Here is a 20203-nt window from a genome sequence, read left to right as displayed (position 1 = left end):
GGAAATTCTGGGCTGAACACATACATGTGGGAGTCGTGTGTGTGTGTGTGTGTGTGTGCGCGCGCGCACATGTGCAATTATAAAGCCACAAGACTGGATGAGATGGCCTGGAGTAAATACCCATAGGAAAGGGAAGAGGTCAGAGGTCTGAACCCTGAGCAGAGGAGTATAAATGTTAATTGACCTAATCATATTAATTGAATGAAGGACTAATGTCCATAATTCTAAGTGCCAGCAAGTAAGGTAGATAAGCATATAGTCTTTTGTTCCTGAAGAGAAAAGGTAGAAACACACACCCGCCCTACGAAAGCCCACCTTCTCTTTCGCACCAGATGACTTTCTTTCTTTCCCTCGGTCTCTGCGCTTTGGTTGTCTCCTCTCATTGCTGCCATCTCTGTGGCTGAGCCACTTAGCTGAGCCCACTCTCCACCCGCGTCTTGAGCATAGATGCCTGTCGCTGTGGTCTCCGGCTCCCTACTTCCCGCTGGAAAGTCTCTGGGGGAGACCCAGGTGTTAGGGCGTGGGGAGGCTGAAAATGAAAGGCCACGTCTCCACTTGGCTTTGGCCCCTCCTGGAGTGCCTTTCCTTCTTTGGTTTGGTCTTACACCAGAACGTGGCTGCAGCCTCTTTTAGGAAAAGCTGACTCGAGTAATTAAGTCTAAGTGGTGGTGATGCTCGGGGGAAAGGGACAAGGCTCTTGGGGCACACACTAGGTCCGTGGATACCAGAGGGGCCGAGAAGTCTCACGGACAAGGTGTTGCCTCCTTCTGGGTCTCATCAGGTGAGGGGGAGTTCATTAGTGGAATGGGAGGCTGTGCTCGGCATACACAGAAGCCCCAAGGTGTGAAAGAGCCTGGGAAGTGCGGAGACCCTAATCATTCCAGACTTAATGGTGGAGTCTGAGGCATGAGAGAATGGGAGGAAGAAGCCGAAAATGAGGCTGGAGAATTAGATGGTGGCTGATTGCAGATGGCCTTATAGTTTTGAGGAGCCTCCAGAGGGCTTATGTAGGGAAAGGATGTGGTTTTTTTTCTTTAACTACATAGGAGGAGGAGGAGGATAAATATTAATATTAATGGCTAACATTTCTTGAGTGCCTGGTATTTCACATTTATTATTTCATTTAATCCTTCAAAGAACTATTAAGGTTTAAATGGACACCCTCTGCAGGTCCTAAGAAGCCCTGTGAGCAGAGAGGCCATCACGAAGTCAGGGCCTGTGGCCTCCTACCCTCCTTCAGCCACAGAGCTTGGCATATGCCCACATATGGCTCAGATGGCAGAGGAAGCCGAGCCACCCGGGAAGGTTCCTGCCTCTGCTCCAAAAGCTGCTTCCTGGAGTCCATTGTATCCAGAAATTTGGACGCAATTATGTAAGAATAAAAGCAGATGCTTTATGGAGTAGAATGCAAACTCTGTTTAATTGTAAGATAAATGTAAGACTTAAAGAAATAAACGTTGCATTTCTGATGGGCCTTGAGCTGGGCCTCTATTTTCCCTCTTGCTCCGCGTCCCTTCTGGAATGTTTTAGTGGGAAGATTCAAGGAGCTCGGCAAGCCAGTGTTCAGGCCCCCAAGGAAGAAGCAGCTTCTGGTGAGGTGTCTGCAGGTGGGGGCTGCCTGGCCGAGGAGTGGGATGGCCCCCCTAAATGGCTCAGCAGGAAATCTGTTCATGCACTCAGTGGCCACGACTCCCCCAAAGCGTCTGCCTTGTAAGTCAGTCACCCTTTGGAGTTGAGTGCAGTATAAGTAATGACAGACACCTAGATTTGAATTCTGTTTTTTCGTTGAAAGTCTGTGATTCCTCACCACAAGTTTCAGAAGCCTGTCTGGTAGCAACATGGGCAGAGCCGTCTGAGCCAGCAACTGTTTTTTTTTTATCTTCTGTAGGGGAGCAGAGTGTCCTCTGAAATGTGGGAAATAGAAAAACTAGTTGAAGATTTTCCAGGCATTTATTTGTTGGAGAAAAAAAGTAAAAGAGGACTTATAACCCTGCACAGGGCAGAACAGTGAAGCAGCTAAGACACCCTCCTAGGCGTCCTCCTGCGCTCTGCGCCTCTTTGTCATGCAGCTCAAATGAATTTGTATCCCCCACCCCAACTGATCTCTCCCTTCACAGCCCTACCCAGTCCTGCCGTCTTCAGAAGCACCTGTGTCCCCTGTCCTGACTGTCAGTCATATGAGGTCTTCCTTATGGCCAATGAAGTTTAAAGTCCCAGGAGTGCTTGGTACCTTCCCACAGCCGGTGTGGCTTATCCTCAAGGAGCAATGCCCTTTTAATAACTATAGTGATATCTTGAATTCACTCAAGTGAAAACATTAATGCAGAACCATATTAATTGCTAATGGTGCGATTTTAGGCTTTGTGACAGGCCAGTATGAAAAGTAACTGAGGATGAAGGGGGCTTCCTGGGGGCACTCACATCCCTTACTTCACCTGCACAGAACCAGACAAGCACAGTGCTGCATTGTAGCCCCCATCACAGTCTGGATCAACTCTCAGGTAACTACAATGCTTAGCCAAATTCCCATGAGCTTTGCTTCTTCCTCAAGTCAGAACGTTTTCCAAATTTAAGCTCATTTGATGTGAGTTCTGTTCAGAAAGTCCTTATACAATTTGCACAGCCTTCTGAGAAAGGAAAGAAGTGCATTTTTCTCTAAGAATTTGAGGCAAGAAAGACAAAAGAATTAGGCCTTGCCAAGAGATACTTTGTTTTCCATCTAGCTTGGTTTATTTAATTGCTAACTTGATCCCCTTGTTCTTCTGTCACCAAAAGCTAGGAGGAAGGAGCTTGTCTCCTCAGCTCTGACAGATCAAAAGGGGCTCTGTGCATCTGAAGGATTTAGCTCAGGAAGCTGCTGCCCCCTCAGCTCTGAATGACCCATCACCTAATCCAGAAGGGGTAGGGGCTTCCTGTGTGCAGAAGACTGAACACCGTTCTGTCCTAGAAGGCCGGAAGAGGGAAGAATGCTGTCCCTGAGCCATGAACACACAACAGGCGAACTGGCCAGGCTGTGGCACAGTGCAGAGCAAGGATGCTCCGCTGCGGGAGCTCTGTAAGGGCAGAAGGCGGCGTGGACAGCCGTATAGGGAAGAGCTCTGGAGCCTCTGCGCAGAGCGTGCCTGGCCCACTGTCTCCTCAGGCTCCTCTCCTGGCCTGTTCATGGTGTCCTCGTGGGCCGCTTGGTTGCTAAATGCGAAGCTGTGATGCCCAAGCTGGCAGTGCATCCCAGAGAGACCACACCGCGTTGCCTGCTTCCGCCTAGTGGGGGCGGGGCTTAGGAGGCAGTTCCTGGTGGGGAATTCATCCTCAGCCAGTGAGCGCTTCTCAGAGCTGTGGCCTGGTGATGGAGGCCGCAGCCTGACCGTTTCATGTGTCCTTATGTCCACAGCTGGCCTGGGCCTCTCTGAGCTGACGAGCTCCTAAATTATTCCTGAGATGCTCAGGGGCCTGCATGCCTCTGTGGCCCCCTGGGCCTCCGGCTGCCGGAGAACACCTATTTGCTTCATTTGCTCAAACCTGACACAAGTTGGCTATGCATAGAAAGTCAGAAGTGGTTGAGATCAAAGGTGTGATCTCTTCTCCACGTGGGTGGCGAAGCACCTGCTGAACCCGGAGGAAGAACCAGGCTTGGCAGACTCTTCGTATATTGATTTTCTCACTTGCTCAGTGTTTGCTCAAGCAATGATTTGCGAGTTTAATAAATGTACCTAGAGCTCTGTCACTTTACCGGAAAACTCTATCAGAGCCTCCCTAAGATAGCTGTGTATTTGATCAGCAAATTTTTTTTAAAGTAACTTAATCTGAATTTATACAATGTATTGTTTTTCAAAGGGCTTGAGTCATTCTTTGAAATCCTACCTCTTACATGAAATTTCCCTCAGTAACTGGAAATAAGACCTTGAGTTCCTCTCCTTCCTCTAACATGCCCCTTTCTACTTTTTTAAACTCAATTATTTAAGCTCCTGTAAATAAATTGTCTATGGAGAAGAGTGGGTCTTGTGACAGAATAAAGAGAGAAGTGGGCCCAGCGTTGCAAAGGACTGTGCTGTGGTAGCTAAGGGTGAAATCTCTGAAGCCACACTGCCCGGGTCCAGATCCTGGCTCTGCCTCTTCTAGCTGGTAATGCGGCCAAGTTTCTTAAAGTCTCTAGGGTAAGTGGCAGGAAAGATTTTTGCTCCAAGTGTTAGAGCATTTTATAAAATGTCGAGAGCTGAGTACACAGGGGTACTGTAACCACAGGGACTTAGAGAAGGTGGTAGGAGAGTCAGAAATATTTCAGAGTCGTTTCTGCTCTTAAAAAGTTTGCAGCCTAGCTGGCGAGATAAAACACAAGAAAATAACAGGGTGGAGACAACTCTCAAATCTTCTCTCCCTACTCCAGTCAGTTGGTTCCTTCGATGTCATAGGACAATGTCAACGGAATCATCATCTTTCATAAGGAAGAGGAGCATTAACAAGATAGGACAAGTAAAGTAAATAGCTAGGTGCATGCCTGGATGGTGCCCAGAGAAGAGGGTTATAATGGCCGATGAGTATATTGTAGATCACAGTTGAAAACAGAAAAGCCACTTGGTTTGATTAGGATTGACATGAGTAGGCAACATGAGTATTTTAAATTGTTCTAAGTGTCATTTGAAAAGGATGAAGCTGAAGCATGAGGGTTCGCTGGGCTCTAGGCTGGGTAAGAGGCTTTCTGCAGAGCCCGGCGGCCCTCGAGGCCGGGTCAGGAACCCAGACTGTTTGAATTCACTTCTGCTTGCTGCCACGTCTGACCTCAACCCTCTCAGAAAGTCACCCTGGCCCCTACCCACCCCTGACTCTCCCTCAAAGGAGTAAGACACCAGAAGAACTTCACTAGGATGAATCGAAAAGTTCAAAAACAGTAAGTTTCATCATCGATACACTTGATTGAAGGGGGTCAGAGGTAGAGAATGAGACAGGGTTACCACTCGGCTGCTCCTCAGCTCAAAGCCATTTGCTGCTACCCTTATAAAAGTGACTCGTGAAGAAGGCACTGTGGGACCCAAGGTGACCTGGTGAGTGGCATGGGCCATCTCACTTCGTTTTATTCTCATTTCCCTGTCAAGAGCTCTGTTCGACTTAGATGAGTCATGCTTGGACACCCGGGATTTAGCCCTGACTCTGTCCCTTTGGAAACTGGCACTATCTGCCTTTTATAAAGAAGGAAATTCAGACGTCGAGTGTAATTTTCCTGCATAGCCTTGGGCAGCGTTAGTTCTCAGCTGCAGCTTCGTAATGTCATCGTCATAATAATAGCAAAAACTTAACACAGCATTTACTACAGGTACTATCCCCAGCACTTTCCAGATGTAACTATTTTAATCTTACCCCTCTGTCACATTGCTCTGGAAAACAAGACCACTGACCCTTATTTTAAAGTAGACTTTACTTTATTTACTGAGAGCTGCCTGTCAGAATGAATAGGAGGACCTGGCAGAAGCTAGAGGTCTCTCCCATCTCTATTTCTTGACTGACCTCACCAGGCCTAGGTGGTTGATATCCATGAAAGAGGGTGGGGTGGGCAGAAAAGACAATGGCTATTCTTTGGGTACGATAAGCCTCAAAGCAAGGTGATATGGCAAAGCTACATTACAAGGCTCTTGTGTTGACCTAACTCTGCATTTTGCAGACTTGGAGAGCTATTTGTAGAGGACTGATAACATGTTTTTGAAAGGAGTCACCATCTTCATCCAGAGGGAGGGGTCTTATCAGTTTGCTGGGACTTTCCATTTTTTTCCTGATAGCCTATAGAACAACTTTATCTCTTATTGAGTGAGATATATTGATTTCTTTTTCACAATAAGTTGTGAGGTATTTCATGAGTAATTTATTACTAATGACAGTCAACCACAATGTTTTCAGATGATATACTTTTTAAAGTTATATGGCATTCAAAGTTATACCTATAGCGATGCCATTCTGACTCATTGTGCTTCAGTATGCTATCTTGGGAGGGCCATGTGGCAATGTACTATGTGTCTTGACATTCCTGCTATGTGTCATAGTGACACTATTGCCCTAAGTTATTTAATGCTAGGCTTGGAATATTTCCCCCAGCAGCTTTCCTTCAATTTGAAGGAATGAAGAAGGATGACTGAATTTCTTCTTGATAGTCTCTTAACCAAAGTTCAGTCCAGCAGAAAGAGGAATAAGGAAATACAAAATGAAAGAAAATCCTAAAGAAGAAGCCACTTATTTTTGATTGATTTGGTCTCTTGATTCATAAATGTATTCTGTGCTCTAAATTCCTTTCCCTCTCCACCTGCATGTTGGATAATTTTAAAGTACAGAACAGACTGAAAGGAAATTATCCTAACACTTTTCTGCCCAAATGGAAGCCTAGCTTCTTATTTGTAATCCAACCTCAGCCACATTATAGTATACTTTGAGATTTCTTTTTAATTTGAGAGTCTTCGTGTCCTTCCCTGACAGTATTTACTTTAGCTCTTGCATCTCCAGTGAGAAGGGACCACATCTGAATTGCTCTAAGCAGCACCTTGAACAAGAAAGTGCCCAGTGAAGGCCTTTTGGCAGGTTGGGATGCACATGACTCAGGATCAGGGAAGAGCGGCAGCCCAGCCCAGCTGATTTCCACCAAGACACTTACCAGCTCTATTTATACCCCCGAGGTTAAGTGGCAAAACTATCAAAATGTAAAGCTGCACTTTCTACCTAAGGGGCTGTCTATCCAAGGCTGAGCTTTTCCTTTTATGTTTGAAGCTGGCTCCTCCTGCTGAACTGATGGACATGGAGTGTAGCAGCTGGGTCCCTGGGTAGCTCTGTGTGTGTGTGTGCGTGTGTGCGCGTGCATGCATACACATGCACCAGCACAAACCTGCAAACATGCCTCAAAACAAGAGTCTTCACTATTTCTTTCCCTACTTCATGTGCATGACATAGAATGATCAGAGAGGGATTTATTGTGACTTCCATGTCATCAAGGCAAAAAATTCACTCCAAGTTCATGTTTTGCAAATGCTCTTTTAAAATCTATTATTTCTCCATTAACCTCCACTTATTCATTATATCATCCATCTAATCACCTGTCCTATTGGATCTCTGTTCACCCACTCCACTGTCTACTATTCATTAAGAATTCATTATGTGCCAGACATTGGGGAGGAAAAATACTCACAGTCTCCGTCATATGGACTCAAGCTCTGAGGCTACCAATAAAGAAGGCTCAAAGAGAGTTGGAAACACAGAGCTCAGCAGAACTGGGACAAAGGGGCCGAGAGTCTTCAGGCTCCTGGGCCTCCGTTCATGTGGCTTAGAGCAGTGGTCTGCCAACTTTAATTCCTGACGAGCTTATTTAAAAATGTAGGCTCTGGTGCCAACCCCCAGAGATTTAGATTCAGTAGATATTGGGAGTTCCCCCAAGAGTTTTCATTTTGACAGGTGATTCTGATGCAGGTGGTTTGCTGATGCAGAGAATCTCCAAGTCTTAGTTCATCCTGCTTTAGTGATTTGTCCACACTTGCTGCGTGGTTCAGATCAGTCTCTTGTTTAAAGGAGCATCGAGAACCCTGGGGGCTTAATTGTGAAAACCCCTAGAGACGGGAGACAGGCTTCAGAGAAGTTTTGGTTTTACATTTCTTGCTACTTCCTATACCACAACAGTTTCCTGGATTGTTTTGAATATTGGAGGGAGGTTGACAATGTACCTGTTTCTTCCATGTTAGCAGAAGGCGCTGACTCCTTTCCAAAGAACCAGACTCTCTCATGCCTTGATTAAAAGGAGCTTGTTTTGTTTCCATTCAGGATAATTTCTTGTATATCTGATAATAGATCTAGATACATTTTTTTTGAGCTAATATCTCATCTTGCTCCTCTATCTGGTGTTGCTCGCCATTTCCTCTTGGACAATGAAAAATTATCCAGATGCCTTGCTCCTATGTCCAGTGTGCTTCTTGTCACATAGTTATCATGAAGAAGACCCACATGGGAAACTGCCTTGGTCTTCCTGATCCAAAATAGCTTCAGTATTAAAGTACATTTCTTTTTTTCCCCTTTGAAATATGCATTTCTCTCTGCTCTGGCGGCCAGAATATTTTTTTTTCTGCAGTCTGAGGAAATCACAATAGAGTGCAAGAAGACTTTGTGCTCTTCTTAATCCCCCAAAGCATCAAGACATAAATAGTCATTCATCATCATTAGCAATTGTTGACCCTTTAACACATGCCAAGCAGTGGCTGAGCCAGACTGAGTGTGGCGACAAAGGCGTGGCCTCAGCCTCCCTGAGCTCATTCTGGTTTCTCACTGCATTCGTGGTGAAAAACGTGAGAAGGGTTCTGTGGGGGCTTCTGGGTTGGAACCTTTTTTTTTGAATGAATGAATGAATGAATGGAGAGCAGTCTGACCTGAGGTCCTGGGCGCTGTCCACGGTCCTGAAATATTGGGCATGTTTATTGCTTTGATTCACTGTGTTTGGGGGTTCATTGCTGTACCTGAGCCGGAGAAATTTTTGTCAAATCTGTCTCCTTAATCACCTTATCATACATATGAAGGTGCTGTTCTTCAAATGAGATAAATTCTGGAGTGACAGGCTTGTATAAAGGAGTACAGGCTCTGACCACAGAAAAAGTATGCCTTAGTGTACTGCAAACTGACCCAAGAGGACTTGAACCTGACCTTGGTCCAGTAAACATTGGGTCTAAGAAGTTGAGCTGGCCTGTCTGGGATGATTCACCACACACTGGCCCAAATTCCCTGACACCCCAAGGTCCAGAAGCCAACTTGGCAGGGTTCCCTCTGTCCTCCGCATGAATTATTATAGGCATCTGAGAGGGTCTTTTCTTGAGTTATTCGCTGTAATTGGACTCATGGATAACAAACTTTTCCCAAGTCCCCTTATTCCTTTATGCTTGCTTATGGTGTAATTGTGCATGTGAAAATCACCCAATGAGCCTTCCTTCCCGAAGTTAGGCAAGGGCTGCTGTCTAGCTTGTCAGGAGTTAGTACCGGAATCCTATTTATTTACCCCTTTTTGTAGCCTGGCCTTGGGAGACTCTGCCTTGTGATTGGAATGTGGGGAAACAATTCATGTGAATTTTTTATATGTTGCTTTGTTCCTTCATTACTTTGTCAAAAAGAAGGCATGTGATTTTTCTTCTACCTACTAAACACTGGGAATGTGAGGGTGATTAAGAGGCAAGTCTTGTCCTCCAGAAGCTTACAGCCTAGAGAGGAAAGCAAGTAACTATACTGTGATGTCCTAAGAGCTGTGATCGCCCAGAGGTGCGGAAATCTTCACAGAGAAGATGGCCTTTGTACTGGACTTTTAAGGGTGAGTAGGAGCTTAATGGACAGAGAAGGGTGACAGGCATTCCTGACAAAGAACACAGGCCCAGCAGGAATGAAAATACATAGCTGTTCAGGACCTGGTTGAGGGACAGTGTGTAGAGTACGGGGCTCAGCACAGGGGACTGGGGTGGAGACAGGACCAGAAAGCCATTGTGTGGAGGACCTTCAGGGAGACTTAAAACTTTCAAATGCGGAAAGTGCAGTCCTGGCTGCCCTGTAGAAGTGAGCTTCTGTAGCTGATCATCAAGCTCCTGATGATCCTTGATGCCTCTGTGCAGATATCCTCCATTTGTATTTTCTTTTGTTCAGGAGGTCTTCTCTGTTTACCCTCCGTCCCTTTCTCCGAGGCTAGGTTAAGTGGTCCCTGGGCAGGTCCATCATGTAGCCACCACATTCAGTTATGTTTACCTTTTATGTATCAAGCTACCCCCCGGCCAACAGACTGGAAGCTTTCTCAGGTCAGGGGCTGGACCTTACTTGGTGTTTTTGTCCAATGTCTACGGTAGTGCCTACTATAGAAAGGATGCTCAGTAAATGTGTCTTGAATGAATGTATGAAAAACTGAATGAATGCTCTAAAATTCCCTGTACAATAGAAACTAACATGTCACATTTAGGGGTCCAACGATACTTTCATAAGTAATTCAGATGCTAAAATGTTATCTGTGTAGTGCAGCTATGAGCTATGAGCAGTGGGAACAGAAATTTCATGAGAGAGACGGCTAGTCAGGAAGGACTTAAGGCGGTTGTAAACTATAATCTGGCCTAGAAGAAAAGGCTAATTGGATAGCAGTGACAGGCCAATGGCTCTGATTAGCCGAGCCTTGATTACGTAACCCAACCTAGATGTCTCAGCTCACGTGGCTGTGGTGGCTCTTTTCCTCAAGAAAGCAGACATTTTAATGCAGAAATGCATTTTCCATCATTTTCTCATGACAGTAAAAGTCAGGGAGATGGGATGTTCTGTGCCACATGGCCATCAGTGGAAAGTGTTTCATTCCTGATGATTTTGCCCTAGAAAATGAGGACTATTAGCTGAAGCATTCATTGGAATTGGCAGGCAGGACCCATCTGTCCGAACAGATGAGGCATGAGCATGACGTTGGCCATGGATGCCCTTTGCGAGTTGAGACGCTCACTGTCAGTCCCAGAAGGTAGCTGGGGACCCTGAAGTCAAACTCCAGCTCCACCCTCAAACATGGCTGGAACGATATGGGAAAATTAAAAGGTTCTGAATGTCCGTGAATCCTGTTTACAAAGCCCATGCACTCTGCTGTGTGGGAAAGGTTCTTCGCCCTCAGCCTGTTTCTTATACTATTCATAAGGAAAATAAACATTTTGCCAAATGCATTTCCTTTTTCTGAATCCCAACTTTACAGGTATACTCGATAGGAAAGCCATTTAATGAATATTTCCTTAACTCTCTGGATTGTTCCTTCGTGACTGACAATACTGTAGAGAAAAATAATGAGCAGAAGCCTGGAATCAGATTCAGATCCTAACTCTACTATTTATGGGTCTGGTGGTTATTCAGCTATGGCTGCATGTTGGAATCACACCCAGGGAGCTTTAAAAATATTCCACCCCAGAGATTCTAAGTTAATTGTCCTACAGTGCAGCCTGGGCACTGCGATTTGGGGTTCTAAGGTGTAGCCGTGATTGAGAACTATTATATTAAAAGAACAGCCTTGGAAAACTTAACCAAACTCTCTGGGTCTTTTTTTTTTTTTTTTTTTTTGGCCTGTAAATTCGGAATTATACTATGAAGCTCACAGAATTGCGAGGATGAAATCGGAAAAGGTCCGTGCAGTAAGTGACGACTACTGTTCAGATCACATTGATAAGATGTAAGCTGGTGACCTCGAGTCTCCCACAGGAATGACACAGGCCACGCCCTTTCCTGGCCAGAGTGGGGACCACAGGAGAGGCTTTGGATGGCTTCGTGAAGTCTGTCTGGTGCGTGGTGAGCAGCACTCGGCGCACCGCTAGGGCGGATCGCAGCCTGCTTTCCACGTGAGGACGCCCGGCGCTGCCCAGCCAGCCGTGCTTGGCCTCCCGGTGCCCCTGCGCTGACCTTCTGAAGGCTAGACTTTTTCCACTCCTGTGGCTAACGTGTATTCTTGGTTCTAGAATTATTGATTTCTTGTTTGTTTGTCCTTTTTAATCTTAAAGAAATCAGGATTTGTATCCAGAGGAACCAGGGGGAACAAAAGCACTTTGCTTTTACTTTCACTCTGTTGTTCAGTGCACTGGCTGGTCGTCCCCAGACTGCCATCGGAAGGCCAGTCTGTGTTTTGATGAGGTCATCAAGTTACCAGTTAGCTTTATTTTAAAGAAAAGTTACATTAGAGAAGAATTTCTTCTCATTCTTTTTTTCCCAGAGAGGGATTCCTGGGGACAAGGGTAAAACTACCGCCCCCCCTTTCTCTCCTCTACCTCTAGGGAGTGGCTGGGCCTGTGAGGGAGAGCTACAGTCCCTGGGGGCCACTTCTAGGGCAGAGATGTTCAACTCTGGCTGCAGTGAGTGACCATGACCGCCAAGACCCTCCTAACATAACATTTTCCAATGGTTAAAGAGTGAGAGAGGCCCAATTTTACTCTATATAACATAGTTTTAAAACTTCAAGTTTGAAAATGTGAAGCATCTCCCCCCACACATACCTGGGAAAGAAAGGAATTTGAGAGATTTTTTTCGAGACACCAAACATAGGTGGGGCCAGGCCAGCTTCCTGTCTGGGTTTTCCGTCTGATTTGCTCTGCTTGTTTAAGCGCTTTGGTCAAACATCTTTACTGATGCATTTCTCCCTTACAGCTGTGTGTGCCTTTCAGAAGTCTGTTTACATTTCCATTATTGGTGTTGACTTTATCAGGTTAAGTTATCTTCTCTGAGTCCCATCAGAAACCGGAAGCACATTAACCCCAGCAAGGCAAATGTGGGGTTTTTTTTTTCCAGGAAGGCCTCGGTTCCCTTACACAAATGTGATGAAAACAAACAGAGAAATTTCCAGGAGGTTGTCCTCTGCTCGTTGTGTAAATTGAATTCTTCTTCTCCCATCCCTTAAGCTTTAAATTTTACTTTAGATTTTTGATGTCCTGGACCCAATTCTGGGGTATCTCAGAAGGACAATCATTTCCTCAACTTCTGTTGAGTCCATACACTGTGCCAAGCCAAGGGAAAGAAGATGAATCAGACCCCAGGGAGCTTGGGTGGCTAAGAGAGGAGACAGGCATGTAAATTATCCAATTCTGAGCGATAAGGGTGATGACCACGGGACAGAGGCACATAGAGGCAGGACAGAGGAGGGCAGAATCCACCTGCGCCATCACTGCCGCCAGGCACAGGAGAACTCCTGACCCTTCTCAAGGAGCTCTGGATTTCCTTCACTCCCTGGCAGTTCAGCGGGCTTCTTCTATGTGCCAGGCAGTGGTCTCCACATTTAGGGTATGGCAGTTAACAAGACAGTCATAGTCAGCGATAAGACAGGGGCTGCTTGTGTTCTAAGTGCAATCTCTCGGCCTTAAAGCAGATTTCCTTTGTATGACCTTGAAGTTCATGGCCTATTGTGGGGCTCCCGCTCAAGGCCTTGGTTGGCCTCCTTGCAGAGTTCGGGGCTGGAAGCCACTGGAAATTGCTCAGTGCTTGGCGATGGGTTGACGGGCACCGAGGGAAGTGCGAGGGCATGTGGGGGAGAGGGGTGTCTTCATCGGGCCCTGAGTCAGTTTAGAAACACAAGGACGAAAAGTTGTGTCAGATCTGTGGTCCGTCCTTGGAGCCACAGGGATAAGGACAGCTCAGACATAGCAATTGCCTTCTGACAGCTTCTTTCTGCAGCTTCTGACATGTTTCAAAAGAGCGGTGAGCAACTGAGACAGAATCTACTCTGCCCCTTGTTGCCTGGGCACAAGTATGTCCCTCCGTGGAGAGCGAATCTCAATTTTATCCCATCTATCCACTTCTGTGCAGTCTTTGGTTAAATCTCAGAGTCAGAACAGGGATCTCATTATTCTAAAAACAACACAAAAATACCTCAAGAGAAAATGCGTTTTATAAGATCTAAAAATTTTATTAACTCAAACCACCAAGTGCTTATGCAGCTGGTGGCAGCCTTTGTGAGCCAAAGCTCTTGCATTCAAGAATTTTCATTAGAATTAAAAAACACTCTGATTATCCGGCCGGGAGTGGCTAAGAGCCAGGGCTGCAGGGCCTGAGTTGTGCAGGTTAAATTTAGCAGCTTATGTTCACCAGAGAGCATCGAGCACCTACTGCGTGTGCAGATCCAGCACCAGGTGGAAAGGCCACAGGGTACAGTGGCCAGAGCTCTGAACTGAAACAGGAGGCCTGCCCTGGGCTCCCCACCTTGGCTCCCAGTTGCTCAGGGCTCCTGTGCGTGGCACTTTCCTCCTGTTCTCTGGGTCACCGAGTCCTCGCCGTGAAATGCGGAAGTTGAACTTGGGTCTCTCAGGGTCCTCCTCGCTCCAAAGCTCCAGGAGAAGTGGCATGGGCTGCAAGAATTATAAAGGAAGGAGATGCAGAAGGGTGAGGCGACACTGGTGTCAGAGCTCGTGCTCATATCGTGACAGCAGTTTTGGTTGACCGTGTTCTCCCACTGCCCTCTGAGGAGGCCCGCTTTCTTGGACAGCAGGGACGAGTTGCGGGGACACACTAAGCTTCTGAGAGATCTGCTGCCTTTCCCTGAGTCAAGGCCCCTCCAAGCAGGGATTCGGCCAAGGAGAACAGGTGGCAATGTGGAGATGCCACTCTGTGATCTATTATACACACTATCATCGTCAGAGTTTGTGAGGGAAAAAATAGGTTTTTATTGTTTCCAGTTCTTTTTAGCAAGCGGTTCAAGTTAACCCATTTAGATATAATGAAAATTCTATCCCTGGTGACTTTATCCTTCGTCTTTGGCACAGCTTGTTCCGCATTCTCCTCCAGACCGCATCCAAGCTCACCTGATCTTGAGTGACTCCGCCTAACTTACCGTTTAAATTGCATGTAGTTATTCTTACTTTAATGGGGTTTTATTGGCATATGACGGAGTTTTGGTGGCTTGGAAAAGCCAGCGCAGTATCATGAAATTCTATTCAGTTAACCCTCCTTCTTAGTTAAGGAGGGTTAAACCCTGGTTAAACCTTCTTAGCTCACTTCATGTTTTGATCAGAAGAATGCCAAGAATTCCTCGATTCTCTCCCCCAGCACTCCTTGTTCCTCACACATCTTTGTTTTCTTGCTGACCACACTAAAATTTTATTACTTTTACCAAACCTGATGCTCTTTCTCCATTCTGTAAAGGGGGCTTCTCCTATTTATTATGCTCACTCAGCAGTTTGCCTCTTGCCTTCTCACACATCCTGTTTGGCCACAGCACGTCCTTCTTGCTGTGGATGGTTTCCAGTGTCCTGAGACGCTGTGGCCCTTGTCTTTGGAGAGTTGAAAATCTGCCTGCTCTTGCATTCGAGAGGAATGGAGGAAAGAGGGGAGGGACACACATGCACGCGCACACGCACACACACGCACACACATGCACGCACGCACACGCACGCACATGCACAGCCTTAGAGGAGGGGGAAAGGGAGCCCAGTGTGCCAGGGGTTGGGTTAGGCATTTGATCGACTTTGCCTCGTTTGATCCTCGTGTCATCTTGTGAGGTAATATATCGACTGCTTTCGAAATTTACAAATGAAGCAACATGCTTCAAGAGTTAAAAAGAACGTCTAGCAAAACTGAAAAGAAATTATGTACAAAATCTCATTGCACAAATTCAGCTCCGTAAGAAAAATGACCATAATTTTCTGTAAATCGATCTAGGCTCCATTACCAATCCCCACACCTACAAGAGGCAGAACCGTCATCTCAGGGAGTTGGGGGCTACTCTCCACATTTTTAATGTGTCGATGTAAGTTCTGGCCAGCTCTGTCCAATAGAACTTTCTGTGATGATAGAAATATATTTGCACTGCTCCTAGCCATGTGTGACTACTGAGCTTTTGAAATGTGGCTAATGCAACTGAGCTAACAATTTTTAAACTTTATTTAGTTTAAATTAATTTAAATTTAAAGAGGCAATAGCGTTGCTGTGAGCAAAATTACTTGGTGCAGCGGCATTGGTGGGTCTTGGTTGGGGCTCGTCTTGGGAACCTTCGTTAGTGATGTATTTGTGTGTCGTACACTTCCTTAAAGCAAGACCCACCTGAGTGATGCTAATGGAACATCTTTGAGCAGGGATGGAGGTCTCTGTGCTTGGAAAATGGAATGGCAGGAAATTCACACATAAACGTGGTGGCTGCCTTCTCTGAGGGCGTTGTCCCCGCATCTGCTTCACTTTGGAGCCCTGAGGCCAGGGCAGCAGGGCCCCTGGGGCTGCCCCTGAAGTTTCCGTTCTTCTGTCTGAAGAATTGCCCTGCTGCCCGTGCTGGGGCCAGAAAGATTCCACCGGGGACTCCTCTCGTTTCCCCCCAGTCCCCGCCCCCAGAAAAGGCTGTGTTGGTTCAGCTACCTCCTCAGGGAGCCTTCCCCCATCATGCCCTACACATGAGCTCATTTTTATGATTACTACTACTGATGCTGGGTTAGAACCCCAAGCCCCACTTTCTCAGCCCTGAAAAATCACGGCGACTCATGACCATCTATAAGAATTAGCTCTTGATAGGAAAATTATGCCCTAGCGATAGTGGTGCAAAATCTTAAGGAGGATTGAACCAGGCCAAACTAATCCCGTTACGATTTCTGTTGCATGTTACAGAAGTCTGGCTGTTGATGGCTGAGGCTCAGTACAAGAGAATTGGGCTCTTTGTCCCTGCCTGTCCTCATCCCAGTCCTCAGTGCAGGGAATGGCCAGAGGAGTACTTAGTGCCTGGGCGTGAGCCATCTGGTGCAGGCATTGGTTTTTTCAGAAATGGTCCCGAGGCCTGTCAGAGTGGGTGGAGGCCTGTGCTTGCCCCTAATAGAGGAGAGCTTGGGGTTTCTATTCCCAGAACCTTCGCTGAGTCATCACCGGTCTTTGTGGCATCGGCCTCCTCATGAAGACTGATTCTTCGTGTAGACTTGACCTGAAGCCTTCTCTGAGGTCTGGCTGCCCTATGTTCTCCCTCTAGGACCAACACAGGCTGCTGGCAGAGAGTCTGTGCTGGTCAGACACTACCATGGATTGCCACTTTGGAAACTGGCGCTCTGTCTGAGGGGCTAGTTTGTTCCCCAGAACATTCCAAGGAGCTCCCCTCAGAGCAACAGGCCAGGGGCAAGTGGGGTTACATATCAGCCTCATGCAGGTGTCATGTAAGTAAGTCAAGTCCTCAAATTTGGCGTTCATCTTCGGGTTCTTCACTCTGGGAGAGACAGAGGGCATACAGAGGAGCATGGAATCCACAAAGACAAAGACAAAAAGGCCCTAGACCATACTGCCCTTGAGGGCGGGGTGGGTCATGGTCCTCTGTGTCTCTAGCACACAGCACAATGCCTAGCACACAGGAGCCACGGGCTATGTGTTTGAGTGAACAAATGAATGCAGACCTTAATTCATGAATTATGCTGCACACGCATATTGATCCCCTGTGATAAACACGTATATCCCGGCCTTTTGTGTGGCTGCAACAAGCTCGTTAAATGTGTTAAATGTGTTATTGCATTTAGTCCTCAACGACCCATTTCACTGAGGAGGACACTGACTTTTGGGTTGGTGGGTTGAGTAATTTGCCTACAGATGGTGAGTAAGCAGCAGAGACCCCCAAGGCTAGATAAAGGCAAAAGCAAAACAAAGAAGCAAACAAACAAACAAAAGAAAAACGTATTTAACAAGCACAATTTCAAACCAGGTTTCCTTATGAACCCTTTCATCTGCCTTATACCATTTATGTTTTATAAAATTCTGTGAAGTAGCTTTCACTCTCCTGTTACTGAGGTTCGGAGAGGTGAAGTGATGTGCCTTAGGCACACACGCAGCCATTAGCCATCACACAGAGGTGTCGGGTTGCAGTCCCCAGCAAACCCACAGCCCAAAGCACTTCTGTGACCTCCACACCTCCCTTTCACACTCCAGACAAGACAAGGCCTCTCTTGTACTTGCTCCTCACAGTGGGAGCCGTGCAGGCAGCATATTGGTCTATAGGTTGGAGAAAATATCAGTATTCACACCCTTTTGATTAGGACAATCAAATAAGAAGCCACTGCCCTGTGTGGCAGGACCATATGAGCTGTTCTAGGCCATGGAGGCTCCCAGGACACGGATCCGATTTGTCAGTGCTGAATTCCTGATGGCTCCACTCAGGGCCACCTTGGTCCTGAATCAAATGAACTTCTGTGTGTTTGAACTCTGAATTTTCCACTTCATGAAAATCTTTAATACAACACAAGCAGATGCATACCGATTACTGCTTATGTGCCTGGCCCCGTGCTGTGTCCTGAAAATGAATAAGACAGGCCACAAGGAAAGGTAGAGAGTCTGTGCCAGAAAGAAGAATGAAATAAATGCTAATGTGAGGCATTTGTCGTGTGCTGTGGGAACAATTAATTTAGCCTGGAAATATATAGGAAGGCTTCCTGGAGGAGGTGGCATTTGAGTTAGCCTGTGAAGGGCAATGGCTTCTCTGCACAGAGAATGAAGGGTCAGGCATTGCAGGCTAAGAAAAGAGAAACGCTAAGACAGAAGGTCTGTTCTTCCTGACAACCATTTCCCTGACCCCTCACAACTCTGGGCAAAAACTTACCACCCGAAGCCAAACACAATTAGAGAGGCAAATCTATTTCTTTCTGGTAAGCAGGAGAAGGGATCCCATTTTCATATGTATTTTACCCTCAAAGCCTCCAGGCCTGGCAATTAGAAAATGCTCATTTAACATTTTTGGAAGGAAGGAGAGAACAGGTCCCATTCCCCAAAGCCGGAGTAGAACCTGTCTCCAGTGCTGAAAGCAGAGGGCGGCACTTGGCGATCTCTTTGTGGGTTAAGGGCTGGGCGCTCCCAGTGTGTGGGCCACATTACCATCTTGACTTTGGCCTCTAAGAGACTCGGAACTAGATCAGTAGCATCCGTTAGAACCTCGTGTTCGGCTTCTGGCTGTATCTCATTTATTGCCTTTCTTTTCCCTCTATCCTCACATTTACTGCTGATGTTATCATTTATCTTGTTGTGCTTTATGCATCTAAATAAGGAGCTTTGAATTTGTTGAATGTTTGGTTTGTGAACCAAAGCAGAGAAAAAACTTTAAAGGTGAGTAAAATACATTGGCAAATACAGGAGCAAACCCAAGTTAGAGCAATAGTGCCTGCATAGGAGTGCTCATGATGGAGAAGGTGGGGGAGGGCGCACGAGAGTTACCTGAACAAGTGCCCGGGGAGCCGGGCAGAGGGGGGCTGCCGCTCTGCTGCAGGGGCGCGGTGGGGGGAGATAACTGCTCACAGCCTCCTTAAGGCCTTGGTATTGATCCTGGGGCTCGTAGGCTCTAATTCCAGAACTCGCAGGCCAGCCCAGGTTCCTGTCAATGTGGATATGCAGCTCTCTGATTCCTCTGATAAACTTAAAACAGGAATAGGAGGGCCACAGGCGTCAGGAGCAAATGCTTCGGGAAAGCAAAGATGAGTCTCCTGACAAGATATGAGCCAGACTGTCTGTGAGAACAGCAGCCGGTTTGGCCATCACCTCCTGCTTCCTTAAGCATTGTTTTTGGTAGAATGGACAGCCAAGCTGGCCAAGGGAAAAATCAAAACAAAGTAGATCTAGCATCAGAAGCTTTGCTCACCATACCGCAGAGGACAGACTCTGGGCCAGACGGATCTGGAAGCAGCGGGAAGATGTATTCACTTCTCACTCATGTTCTCTCTCTCTCTCTCTCTCTCTCTCTCTCTCTCTCTCTTTCAATCCCTCCCTCCCTCCTCCTCTCCCTCCTTCTCTCAAAGTAACAGCATGTAAGACATCCCGGAGGCTGCAGAGAATCTAGTGTGGTTGGGAGTCTCTAGGAAGAAAGGCACAGAAAGGGGCAGATGAGATATGAGACACGTTCCACACACCCATGGCTACAGCTAATGTGCCCCTGACAGGCCGAGGCCTGAGAAAGAGGATGCACTTTGGAGACATAAAGGGAAACCAAGTCAGGGCCCTGAAGAGGGTACCCCACCAGCCCCCCTAACTCCCTGAGGCTTTAAGATGTGCTGACACTTTAGCAGGGGCCCAGGTGGCAGCCCGGTGTGACCGCCCAGCACGATTTCTGACATGTGAGTGTGATGGTGTGTGTGTCAACCCTTGCGTCTAGCTGCTGCTCCCTCCCCCATGGAGAGACTGGGGCCGGGCAGAGAAAGGAGGCTTGTCTAGAAGTGGACCAGGGATGAGTGCCATGGGCCAGGAACTGAGCAGCCAAAATAAAGAGAGTTTCTGGGGCCAAAGAGGCAGGCTGAGCCGGAAACTGCGGGAGAGCAGAGGAGAGGCCAGAACAGCAAGAGGCCAGTGTTTAGAGACAGTGCTTTGAAGGGAAGAAGTCTGGAATCGTGGAGCAGAGAGCAGGGCCTCGTGGTCACCCCCGATAGCCCTCTGCCCTTTGCCGAAGTGCAGGTGGGCTGGTCTGGATTATAGGGGGTGGAGGCGCAGCACTTCCCCTTCTGAGCTGATCTGGATCACTGTTTGGGTTTGTGAAGCACTTTATTTGACTATGGGGTCTATGAAGGCGGAATTGGGCGAAGCAGCAAGTATGACAAAAGGAGCCTGTGTTTGCCGCAGACGATGAATCCCAGTTCCGCCACTTATGACCACAAATGACTTAGCCTCTCTTAGGTTCAGCTTCCTATTCTGTAAAATGGGGATAAGAATATACTAAAGGGTATTCCAGACGACTAATTGACATAGTGATTGTGTAGTATAAATCCCATTGTCTCCTTGAGTAAGGCTTCCT

The 20203-nt window shown here is 46.9% G+C and overlaps 1 protein-coding gene across 2 annotated transcripts in view; it reads left to right on the top strand.

The window, feature by feature from the left end:
* Positions 1–20203, top strand: part of KCNH1 (potassium voltage-gated channel subfamily H member 1) — a 297899-nt gene that overhangs the window by 245981 nt on the left and 31715 nt on the right. The gene's annotated exons all lie outside the window — the stretch shown is intronic.

Source organism: Rousettus aegyptiacus, unplaced genomic scaffold (assembly GCF_014176215.1).
Source record: "Rousettus aegyptiacus isolate mRouAeg1 unplaced genomic scaffold, mRouAeg1.p scaffold_m13_p_17, whole genome shotgun sequence".
NCBI classification, from domain to species: domain Eukaryota; kingdom Metazoa; phylum Chordata; class Mammalia; order Chiroptera; family Pteropodidae; genus Rousettus; species Rousettus aegyptiacus.
The sequence above is the reverse complement of the archived record's forward strand: the minus strand, read 5'-3'. Positions and strand labels throughout refer to the sequence as shown.